This window comes from Patiria miniata, unplaced genomic scaffold, assembly GCF_015706575.1.
Source record: "Patiria miniata isolate m_02_andy unplaced genomic scaffold, ASM1570657v1 HiC_scaffold_10, whole genome shotgun sequence".
NCBI lineage: Eukaryota > Metazoa > Echinodermata > Asteroidea > Valvatida > Asterinidae > Patiria > Patiria miniata.
Genome location: NW_024037048.1, coordinates 8,647,078 through 8,660,055, shown reverse-complemented (window position 1 = coordinate 8,660,055; position 12,978 = coordinate 8,647,078). Strand labels below are relative to the sequence as shown.

At 38.8% G+C, this 12,978-nt stretch overlaps 1 long non-coding RNA gene across 1 annotated transcript; it reads right to left on the bottom strand.

Moving 5' to 3' along the window:
* Positions 1 to 7,317: 7,317 nt before the first annotated feature.
* LOC119736967 lies at positions 7,318 to 9,133 on the bottom strand. Its single transcript, XR_005272328.1, has 3 exons — positions 9,076 to 9,133; positions 8,226 to 8,351; positions 7,318 to 7,370 (listed from the first exon to the last, which is right to left on the bottom strand). It is a non-coding gene; the product is annotated as an uncharacterized LOC119736967 (long non-coding RNA).
* Positions 9,134 to 12,978: the final 3,845 nt, after the last annotated feature.

The window sequence follows — 12,978 nt, the reverse complement described above, 5'->3', positions numbered from 1 at the left end:
GTAAGTTCAGTCTGTCACAAGCCAATGTGGCCCATCAGGCTGGCATTTATCTCCAGTTTCAGTAGCATGAAACAAGAATATTTCTACTCCCCCTGGATGGGATGCTAGTCCATCTCAGGTTACTCCCCAGCTAATGCTGGAACCATTTATACTCCTGGGTGGAGAGAGGCAAGTGGGGTAAAGTGGCTTGCCCAAGGACACAGCATATGGCCAGCAGCTGGATTCGAACCCTAATGTGTCCTTCAACAAAAATCTGTTGAGATTTGTTGGGTTTCAATAATAATTTCAGTGACAGTTAAATCTTCTTTGTAAACATGTCCAATTTTTCATTCTCGAAGATTCATATAATTGTCAGCGTGGTTACGTAGTAAATAATTTTGTACATGTGTACTTTACATGTATTGTCTCTTACATCAAAAATGTTACATAGTGACTTGAAACAATGAGAATCCAATGATTAGAAATTAATGTGTGGTCGACTAATTTGAGTGTTTATGTTTCATTTTAGTATTTTGTTGACTACTTCTTTTTCATGTTTTTATTTATTTATTTTTTCATTTGATGTGACCCTAATATGAAAATGAAAATTAAGAAAAGGAATTGTCCAGATTTTGTTTTCATGTTGTACATGGATTGGCTCGTCCCAATTTGACGCTGGTTTTGGAGGACTCTTGTAATGGCTAACACTAGTTCTCGACTTCCTAGTCAGTTCATTGGTCAACTGCACCCTGTTGGATTTGAATGGGTTTTGGAAGCACCTGTAAAAATGCGAAGGTTTCAGAGAAAACCATCTGGAAACATTTTCATTTTGTAATTTTAATTATTGATTTTAATTTGTTGTATGATATTGGAAACTATTGGGTTTCTTCAGTTGAAAATTGATTAAACTTTGTGGATCATTACAAAGGAGAAATTCCCTTTATTTTTTTGAATTTCAAATCGAACTTGTAAATGGAAATAAATTCCATTGTAAATGGTGATCGTGGATGTAGCAAACCGAGTCATTAAGCCGCGCCCACTGCCATGTGAACACTAGCAACGCGTGACCCACTCAACCAATGCTGCAATGCGTGTTCAAGACGCGCGCGTCGTACGCAAATGCACGCGTGTCAGACCACATTAAATCACGGCTGTGTTGGTCAGAATATCATGGGGCGGGGTTTAAGTGGATCAGTTTATTATTTTTGCTGGGTGGGATCGTTGCCTTCCAGTGAAATTGAAATAACCTACATGTATTTCCATTTATGAACGAAGGTCATAACCTCAGTTTGTTTATTTTAACACCAAATTCAAACTTGTGGAAAGTCCCAAGTTTCACTATTCCCGTTTTTACCCAAAATTATAAACAAAAGCAAATGCTAGGGGTTAAACTGATTCTTTTTTACTTAAACAAGGCCAATAAAATGAAATATCTGCAAACGAAAATAATGAACTTTCGGTGAGACGACCAGCGTAAATCAACACAAAAATACTCAATTTCTACACTTAATTCTAAGATTAGAATTTATTTTACCGATTTATGTCAAAAACGGAGAAAAAATTGCCAAATTTAACTAAACTTAATTTTCTTTCAAGAGAGGGCGCGCTACACAAATAGTGGTCACCATCGTAAAGAATGTTCTGTCTTTAAACTGAAAGCATGAATGCAACTTTCATAGTTCAAAAACAACACACTCGTTTTCCAGACGATAACTCAAGAAATGCGTGTTGCATTGAATCGATATTTCGTATTGTGATTAAAGGTAACATATATCACAAATCTGTTGAATTTGGAGTGGGATCGTCCGACAATAAAAACAATATAACCAAAATAATGTACTGGGGAAACACGGAGAAAATCCCGCCAATTTATGTCATTTTTTTTTCTTTCACAAGAGGGCGCGCTATTGGTCACCACTGTACTGTGTACGTAAGTACAAAAGTATTGTCAACACGAAAAACCATGCCTCAAGTTCATGACACAAAAACGCTCTCGGTTTGACGATTCCTCACTAAATTCAACAGATTTGTTCAATCATCTGTATGTTTAATCAATTTATTAAATGTCGATTTCATGCAAATATGTATTTCTTGAGTTATCTTCTGGAAACCGAGTTGTTTTTGTGTCATGAAAGTTGACTAAAATCTCCAGTTATTTGTAGCAAGCTAGTTCTTTAACACACTACATTTCCGGAGTATATTAATTATATTTTTGACGGTTTCTCTCCAAATTCGCAAGTGATGTGTTGTTTATGATAACTTATCAGGAGATTTGATTTCAGTCCAATACAACAAGCATTTCTTGAAAAGTCGTCTCAACAACGAGTGTGTTGTTTTTGTTCCATAAACATTGACTCAAATTCGCCTGGTATTTTGCGCGCTTACATGCCACATTGTCTTGTGTATATTTTTATTATTGGTCAACAATTGATATCCAAATTCAAGAGATTTGATACATATATCAGGTTGAATCGTTATGCAATATTTCAATTTAATGCACTAAGTACTTCTTGAGTTATCTTCTCGAAACCGATTGCATTGCTTTTTGTCATGAAAGTTGACTCAAGATCGCCAGTATCTTGAGCGCTTTGGTTTGTAAAACTGTACGCATGCAGTACTGACATGCGTGAAATGTTTTGGTTAAATATGATTGTTTTAGTTTGTGTAACAAAAATGCTCTGCAACTAGTTCAAGAATAATACCATAGTCAGTGATAACTCTGTGTTAAGTTAAATTCATGTACATGTAGACTGTTACTTTGGAGTTGAAAGAAATAAAATTTCAACTGCTTTTCAGGAAACACTGTGTTATTTCCAAACTTGTCTCTCCCATAGTTTTGAATTTCTTGATCCAATCATGGAGGAATAAACAATTAAACAAAAAGAATATTTATATTTTTAATTATATTTTATTCTGAAAACAACACTTCCATTTTTCTAACATAAGTTCAGTCAATTTATGTCTCGGGAATGTAAAAAAAAAAAAAAGGGAAGAAAATTAAGTAACAATAAAATAATGTGGGACTCGAACCTGAGTCGCCTGATTGGGAGTCCTACGCCGGTCCACAAGACCATTAACGCACTCAAATGCTCAACCAGTTCTACTTAATTAACTGTAAGATAGGCTTATCGTGGCTTTTCACGTTGACGCCCATGCACGCTTAGACGTAAAATACAGTCTGACGATGTTAAACATTCGTTTGATTTTGGGTGTAGCTGTTCTAATTGATCTAAATTTAATTGGAAAAGGGTAAAGGGTGTCAACTGAACTAAAATCCTGAAATTCAATGAAATAAAACTCGTACAATCCTTGGTTTCAGTACGAAACACACGTGTTCAACGGATGCAGAGAAGCCTATTTCTTTTGTTAAATTCCTTTGTTGAATCTTGCGTTAACAATAAAATGTTTCCATTGAGGCGAAAGGATTAAACGCCGAGATCTTTTTTCACGCTTGAGTGCCTCTGAATGGGGAATATTGAAGCGGAAAATCACGATTTACAGCACTTAGGCAGCATTTTATCCCACATAATGATACTTTTTGAAGAGGAAATTGCATATTGAATACAACTGTAGTTTCAAAATTCAAAATTTCGCCGTATTTAAAAAGTCGAGGTAATTTTTTTGGAAAAATTTCACCAAAACTTTCCTCATCCTACCGTAGGCGGCGCTATATATATTTCATTCTCGCACGTGCACCGTATGCAGAGTTGGCTAACGCATTATCGTGTGTGTATCGCATTGCAAGGGGATGGGGGCGGGGCTGACTGCCTGTTTTGTATACATGTACAGTTTATAGCCCTTTTATTACGACTTTTAATATATTTATTTCGCTTGTTCCCCCTCCCCCCATCTCAAACGACACACACACACACAAATCCCGCCTCCCTCTTGCTCATGTGTACATGCCGATGCCCTTTTATTAATATCCTTATACGCGTCTCTTTTGTTCCATTAAAGTTGACTTTTATTTGGATTGCATTTTTTTCACTGACCTTTATTATCAATTGTTTTAGTTGTAGACCTATTCAACTTTTATTCGTGAGATAAATTGAAATTGTGATGCTAGGATAAGATTGGGTAAACGGGTGATACACAGATCGGGCGGCGGCTATCGCGCTAACAATGCACGCACTGAGAATGAAATATATATATAGCGCCGCCTACGTTAGGATGAGGAAAGTTTTGGTGAAATTTTTCCAAAAATTTTACCTCGACTTTTTAAATACGGCGAATTTTTGCATTTTAAAACTATAGATGTATTCAGTATGCAATTTCCTGTTCAAAAAGTATCATTATGTGGGATAAAATGCTCCCTAAGTGCTGTAAATCGTGATTTTCCGCTTCAATATTCCCCATTCAGATGCACTCAAGCGTGAAAAAAGATCGCGGCGTTTAATCCTTTTCCCTCAATGGAAACATTTTATTGTTAACGCCAGATTCAACAAAGGAATTTAACAAAAGAAATAGGCTTCTCTGCATCCGTTGAACACGTGTGTTTCGTACTGAAACCAAGGATTGTACGAGTTTTATTTCATTGAATTTCAGGATTTTAGTTCAGTTGACACCCTTTACCCTTTTCCAATTAAATTTAGATCAATTAGAACAGCTACACCCAAAATCAAACGAATGTTTTACATCGTCAGACTGTGTTTTACGTCTAAGCGTGCATGGGCGTCAACGTGAAAAGCCACGATAAGCCTATCTTACAATTGTAATTAAGCAGAACTAGTACAACATTTGTGTGCGTTAATGGTCTTGTGGACCGGCGTAGGACTCTCAATCAGGCGACTCAGGTTCGAGTCCCACCATAATTACATTATTCTTTTTTTTCTTACCTTCCCGACTTTTTATAGCCCCATGCCCAAACATAAATTTACTAAACTTATCTTTTAAATAAACTGAAGTTTTGTTTTCAGAATCCCAAACAAACTACCAAGAAAACAAACAAATCAATAACAAACAGGTGTTTTTTTTTCACTTTTATTTATTGTGATGATTTAATATCCCTTTATTCAAAGAACTATGCACAGCATTTCAACAATATTTTAAGTACACATTTACTTTTAAAATTCACCTACACAATATTTACACTGCAAGATAAGATTTATCGGACTTAAATTTGTACAACATTGCTTTTGCTGCAATTTTCAGAAATAAATGGATTTGGAGGATTAGTATGTTTTAGCAAATATTGTTAAAATGACTTTTTTCACGTTTGGGCTTGTAGATGCTGGAAAAGCCAGGAAAACCAGTCATGTATTTGCAGTCTGGTGACCCCACTTATAAGATAAAACGGAGCAATTAATAGACTTTGGGGAATTGTAAGGTCAGAGAATCAGTCTAGCAGACTTATACCTCTTCACAGGTGTATAATCAATTGCAAAGAAAATGCGGAATAACTAATTATAAAAAAATTGGGAGAAATTTTTGAAAAATAGCCAGTTTTCTCCAATGCTTGTCGGCTGACCAGCGTTGGAAAAGTACCATTTTCTTTAAAATGTCAGCACATCAGGAGCCACGATTTCACAGGATGCTTTAGACTGTCATTCCCCAACAATCCAGTAAGGTATTTCGCGATATTTTGATCCTTTCGTTTTGTGATGTTTGCAAATGTTGTATCTTCCCTTTAAAGAAAGGCAGTAAACATTTAATGTTTTTACAGATGAAATAAAGAAATGAAGTCAGAATATCACACAATATTGGAAAAGAATGTTGCAACCTGACGCCACTTCAGCGGTTGTGTGCAAAGTCTATGGAGCGTCAAGAAAGTGTTCTCTTAAGTATTTCCCAGTCCCAGATTCATGTCTTATCATCATTTTTGCAATGAATGACTTCATTGAGATGATATGAAGAAAAAGCAGCATCAGGTTGCAACATTCTTTCCCAATATTGTACATGAAAAAAAATATAGTATTGACAATGTGATAGATTGCCTTTGAGAAAGATTCTGTTGGATTGGATTTTCTGAAACTGACTTGGGACATGGATGACAAGATTGACTTTCAAGGATTTGTGCGGACTCGGGACTTGAATACAACCTGGGCCCAATTGCATGGCGCTGCTTAACAGTAACCAGAAAAGCTGTGCTCATTACTACAGCAGAACATTGTACCATCCTTAAGCACTCAAGGCGTGGATGTGCTAACGGTTCAGCACGCATTGAGATCTACATGTACATTGTTACGTCAAAAGTTAAGCAAATTGTTCCTCTGAGGTATTAGCATGCCTTTTGCTGTGTTTTCTGCTTACGGTAAGTTAAGCAAATTGTTTCTCTGAGGTATTAGCATGCCTTTTGTTTACTGCTTACAGTCTCAGTAATATAGACGGAGAGGCTCTGCTGGCAGAAATTGTGTGCTTAGCAGCGCTATGAAATTGGGCTCAGTTCAAATCACTTATTCTGGACCTTACACCCTAATTACCTGACAAACGTGCTCTGAAAACTTGTACATGTATATTCATATCAATATAAACCATTAATTAGTATAATTACATTACATACAGATGACTACCCCCTTCCTTGAATAACCATTCCTGGCCCATTCTCATGCCGTTGGCTTGTCTCTAAACAGGCCCCAGAAACTCCAAGAAAACAAACTTGCAGAGTTGTCCTAAGCAACATTTATGACGTGAACCTTTATAATTATGATATGAACATTTCAATGCTACCTGACTTCAACTGTCTGACTGAGTCACTGAGTATCGAGTCAGTCACTATTAGTCACGTACTGACTGACCGAGTCATTGAGTTACTGAATGAGCCACTGACTGACTGAGTCACTGAGAGAGTCACTGACCGAGTCACTTACTGAGACACTGACCTAGTCACGGAGTAGATGACTGAGCCACTGAGTCGCTCAATGAGTCACTGAGTGATTCACTAACCGAGTCGCTGACCAAATCACTGACGAGTCACTGACCAAGTCACTGACTGAATCTGACACAATCACTGAGTCGCTGATCGAGTCACTGAGTTGCTGACTGAGTCACTGACTGAGTCACTGACTGAGTCACAGAGTCCAGCTTAACTAGGCAAGCCTACTTTGTTTATGCCATGAGAGACTAGCCTCTCTCCAGAACTGTTGTTTTCTCCTGCATAACCACCTTGCCAAAGCTAAATAGAGAAATATTCCAAGGCAAATTTCCCAACGTGACGAACAATTAAATCACTCTTAAATTAATCAACAGTACCATTCCATTATTTCAAAATCCCTTTGCGAAGCAGGGTTTTTTGGAATGTACAAATTTAAACAATCTCAAGACTAGGATAGGGACCACCTCAGGAAACTGGTACCCTGTTGTCCTTGGCCCACTTCTTCATGACACGGATGATGTATTCCACCTGCGGGTTACCGGTGTTGCGCAAGATTTGGAGGATGTCTCGCAGTGTTTCTCTGTAGAGGGAAAAAAATGACAAAAATCTAGTGGCTTGAACTTCACTGGGTTTTGTGCACATGAAAATGAAAGCTATTAACAAGATGGACTTTGCGTCGGGGTGATGTAAATCAATGTTAGGTTTTGCCCTTCACCGATGTATAAACACTGTATACTCAGTGTGTTACCTCCCGAGTGAAAGTTGGGAAAATAATCACTTGGGTGGGATTCGAACCCACGACTCGACCATGGAGCTTACGGGGTTGGTTGGCTGGCTAGGCAACCAATTCTGTAAGCTTGATGGTCCAGTGGTTAAGACGTCTTTACTAAAAAGCAGGAGGTCATGGGTTCGAGTCCCAACAGAGTGATTTTTCCAACTTTAACTCGGGAGGTAACGCACTGAGTATACAGTGTTTATACGTCAGTGAAGGGCAAAACCTAATAGTGAAAATGAAAGCTGTTTATAGAATATTGGGGGAAAAAGGAAAAATCCATAAAGATCAATGAATTTGAACTAGAGGGCTAAGAACGTGAAAAGTATTCATGAAAATTTGTAATAAAAAGCCGTATCCTCTCTGAGTGATCCCCGTTTGATATTTGCCAGGTCTGCATCGTGACTTTGGGCGTGATCCCTGGCTGCATGGCATATGCGGGTTGAGGGCTTCTGACTAGCGCCCCTTTGACAGAGACATTGACAATTAGGGAACCGCCAACATTGGGCTGGAAAGCTCAGTTGGTAGAGCACCGGAGTGATATACTTATTGAGATGTAATTGGTCAGTACGCACTGTTTGATCGATGTACTGTGGTCACCTGACCAAAGGTTGAGATCTAATTGGTCAGTGTGCACTGCTGATTGACAGAGATGACACCCACCTTGGTTCATGGCCAGCTATGATCTGCTGGAATACGCCCACGCACGCTTGCCTTCCCAGTATTCAGGATTGGGGTCCAATCTTTCCAGGACACCGAAAGCCTTGGTCGCATAGTAGAACTGGCCATCTACCGATAGAAAAGATGAGATTTGAGGATCGAGAGACCGTGACAATTATATTTTGAGGTCGAGCAAAAAACATCAGAAGTTCGAACGAAAAGCCTGAAGTTTTCGATCATATCGCCACCGTGTTGACAAAGTGATGAATTTGTCCCAAATCAATTTTTTTTAAGCAGTTGGGATTTTTGGCTATTCTAATATTTTAAGATGCCCTCTACATGCTTACTAAAGTTTGCGACACAAAAGTGCATCCTTCATTATTCAAGCTAATGACACAAAGTAGTAAATGTGCAACGAATCATTTTTTTTTTCTTTTTGACGGGGATTCTTATTCTCGTTGATTTTACACGTGAAAACAATGTTGCAATCAGACGCCACTTTTGTCTTCACACATCATCTCAATAAAGATGAGTTATGGCAAAAATGTTTCACAAACATGAATCTGGGACTGAGAAACACTTCCAATTTTGTTCAGAAATACTTGGAAAGTTTTCTTGACTCTCCATAGACTTTGTACACAACTGCTGATGAAGCGTCTGGATACTGCATTCTTTTCTACATATGCGTTATATTTAGATTTATGTCTCCTCTACCATTTGCGTTTGGACGAAGTGACAAATCTGTTTCGTGAAATCGGCTGCAGGTTGAGATTGAGTGACTTGACACTAATTTGGGGCTAATGCCAAAATCTTGACCAATTACAACGGACAAAAATAGGGGATGATGTTTTACCTTGTAGCCGTCGTTGGCAATGAGCTACAGCAGGCTGAACGATTCGCCAGACGTCTCCAACTTAAGGTACAACTCCCAGGCTAGTCTGGCCTTACGATTCACGATGTCTGAACAACGAAAACAACACAAAGAAAGGTTATAAATACATAGGATACTGCTGTAAAGAAAACACATTGGGGTCCACAAAGATGGTTCCGTTCAGTGGATGCTCGTTTCAGCAATTTTTGGCCAGCAATGCTCAGTGTAACTGTGTACAATATTTGCGAACCAAGAGAGATGTTCAATGTAGCAAATTTCTGTCGTACAATCTGCTTAAAATGTGATAGAACAAATCCAACATGGCAAATGTACGACTAAGATGTGATGTTTAAACGTTCAAAACAAAAAACTTTTAACTCCGTTTACAAATTTCTCAAAACATGTAAACAAAACCAGAATTATAGAAAAGGGAGTTCTGTTCAAGCGATCTTCCTAATGGAGATAACCACACATAGCACAAATAATTAACGTTGTTTTCAAACCTACTTAATTTACAAAACCTTAGAAGCACCGTAGTACTTGATTACATTTGGGGAACACGTAGTTACATTTTTACTTTATCAACGACTGCCTGCTATTTACTATGTCAACCACTGTTGATTTATCATGTCAATCACAACGGTCTGCAGATCAGACATAATGGGTAGGCAAAAGCCACTGTCAATGGCTAAACTTTTAAAACGGTTCTTAAAATATTTGCTTAACGTTTACAAAATGAAACGCAAAGTCACATCCTTAATATACGATCAGGGCGATGATTGCATGCTGGTTATGTCATTGTTAGAGACCCTTCAGTCTACCTCACACATGGGCAACATGTGCATCTCCCTAATGCCACTCTGGATTTTCCAGCAGTACATGAAATGCATGCACGCGACGTGTCGTGACTTTAGTTGGACATTTGGTTGTGCAGTCACAATTGTGAGTGATCAATACATTATGAGTTGAGGCTTAACAGGTGGATTCATTCCCATCATTAGCAACTTGGAAGTTGGAAGAGGAAACGTCATTCAGAATTGACGGTAATACTCACAGCATCTTGCCAACCAGAGACACGTGTAGTCATTCTTGATCTTCTCACTCTGAATGAGCACAAAAATCTGGAAAACAAGAGAAACGAAACCCACTCCAATTAAATCATGGTAAAACCAAGTGTTCCCACCAAAACAGTGGTCTAGGAGGCACAGAAAGATCCCCATCCGGGTTTTAGACTTGTTTTTTTCATGCCTATTTGCCCTGAACAAGGCTAAAAGCCACTCCAGATATACAGGGCTACAAGTCAGAGCAAAGCAGCTAAATCAACCACACCATCTCTGCCCTCATAGGCACCCACTTATAAGCCATCAGTGTGGGGGTTTGGTCAGTATCAAATGAGGGGAATAATGCTCATTGTGATTTTTGGCTAGGTATGCACCCCTCTAGTCAGAAAATATGTGACAGCATTGCAGCGGTGGCAGCTTTTTGGGTGCTATCCCTTTTTTTCTTTTTTTTAAATGGCAGCCAAAACATGCTTGTTACAACATACAACTTATCCGGTTCAAGCATATTGACGGCAATTTTGAAAACACAAATCAAAAGTGATAGGCTAACACTGCCACCACTCACACTGCAAAGCTATCACACATTCTCCAACTCTAGATGCATGTGCCTTTCAAAAAATCGCTATGAGCATTGCTCTTTTCGATCGTCTGGTACCGGTGGCCCAACTTTTGGACCAAAGCTGATAGCCTATTACTCCTGGGTGGGGAGAAGCAATGAGTAGCAAAGTGCCTTGCCCAAGGGCACACACACCATGACCCCAGGCTGGACTTGAACCCACAACCTGCAGCTTTACCGCAGACCACGAATCCAACGCCCTTAACCACGAGGCCACAGCACTCCACACTCCTCTTGAATCAGGACAGATCATAGGTTGGAGGGAAATAAGCACCAGGCAAGGAATTCCAAAGAGATGCAGCACGTGGGAAAATAAGCTATTGGAATATCTTTTTGTTCTACATCTAGGTATACGGCAACAGTATATGGGTGAGAACAGACAGAAAGTCGAGCTTCTCTCTCAAACAGGGCCGACCATCGGTGGAAATTGATACAAAATTCCACTTCTCTTAGAAATAACAGCACACCAGGTGCCGTGATTTCACAGGATGCTTGAGACTATTATTCCCTAACAGTCAGGTATTTCATAATAACTTGGTAGTTTTGGTTTTTGATGTCTGCAAATGAAAGGCACCATGACTAGTTCAGGCACCATGACGAGTCACTGCGCCATGACTGGCCAACTATTGAGGGCGCAATAACAAAAATTGGGTCCGGGAGTCCAACCTACCTCCTCTGCTTCCTTGTAGTTGCCTGCTGTGGCTTTGGCCTGCGCATAGTTGTAGTTGAACCTATCGTCGTTGTAGAAGTAACTCTAGAAACGTAAACACACAAAAATGTCATCTTGGTTTTTGTGATAATTTTCCCACCTGCACTACTTTTTTTCGCCCCAAAAAGGGCCAATACAGCTAAACCATGCCACAGAAACAACTATGAGCAAGTTGGGGCGAGACTAGTGGTCGATTCCTGACGTAATTTGATACCTGAGCACTAATATCAACATGCAGACACCTCTACTCAGACGATGGTCAAAATTGTTCACCAAATAAAGAGAATGGTCAAGAATAATTCAAAAAAAAATGGTCCTAAATATTAGAGGGCGATTGGCAATAAATATTGTCAGGTTTTTGGAGAAAAGTTCAAAAACGAATAGTGTCTAACATTAAATGCATTAGATAAAATGACCTGAGAGCAAATATGCAGTCCTATGCCCCCTGTCTGTCTGGCCTCAACTCCATTTTCAAAGCTGTTAATGAAATAAAATGAATCAATAAACATTACTGTAACTTTCCTAAAAAAATATAGCGGTGCTGTTGAAACCCCTCGGCCTGAGTTTGTTGATATATGGTGCAAAATTACAAGTACATGTAGTAGAATAGTTAATACTGGTCAATGAATGACCTAGACCTTGACCAATGACGTTGACCTTTGACCTTTTGACCCCCAAATCAATCCAAACTTGATTTTCCTGAAGGGCAACCCCTGAAGTTACAAACCCGAATCACATTTCTAACTCAAATTATAATCAAGAAACAATCTACCTTCAACTCACCACTGATATACTCAGCCCAAAATAAGAAAATAATTTTCTGACATACTTCTAGTTGGGTAAAGTAGAGATATATTTATTTATTAATTAAAAATTTGCTAACTTTAAATAACTTTTTTAGTGTTGACCTGGATTTATGCAAGTGCCGCTGCGTTAGGGAACACTCAGCTGATTTTTGATTTCCGGACGCCACCGTTTTTAAGTTTTGTTCAGAATTGTATGACAGTGAAATTGTTTACAGAAGTTAAAATGGCAAACACTACTGAAAAAGTACCAGTAATAACTGAATGAATTTGAAGTTTATCAACAAAGAAGTTTGGCAACCGTGCATGAGGAAAGTCAGGAGAAACGTCGCAGTGCGCCACGTTAGGGAACACCACTATATGTGTGCATTGATACTGGGTTCTTAATTGGGGTAGGTGCGGTCAACTAAAAACAATAGGCCCTGGCCCTGCTGACTATATGACTATACAATCATGGAGCTATAAAAAGAGGTCTTACCCAACAATGTATGCAAAGCATTCCAAAATACTGCGGAGAGACACCCATACCTCAGACGTCACTGACCAACAAAGACTAGGAAATGTCCTTTGACATGTTTTCTCAGTAGGCATGCCATGGTAGCAACTTTTCCCTGCTATAAATCTGACATTTTTTGACATATTATCCCTTTTAATGGTGATATAGGTCACTGTAGGGAAAAATTAGTGATGTCCAGA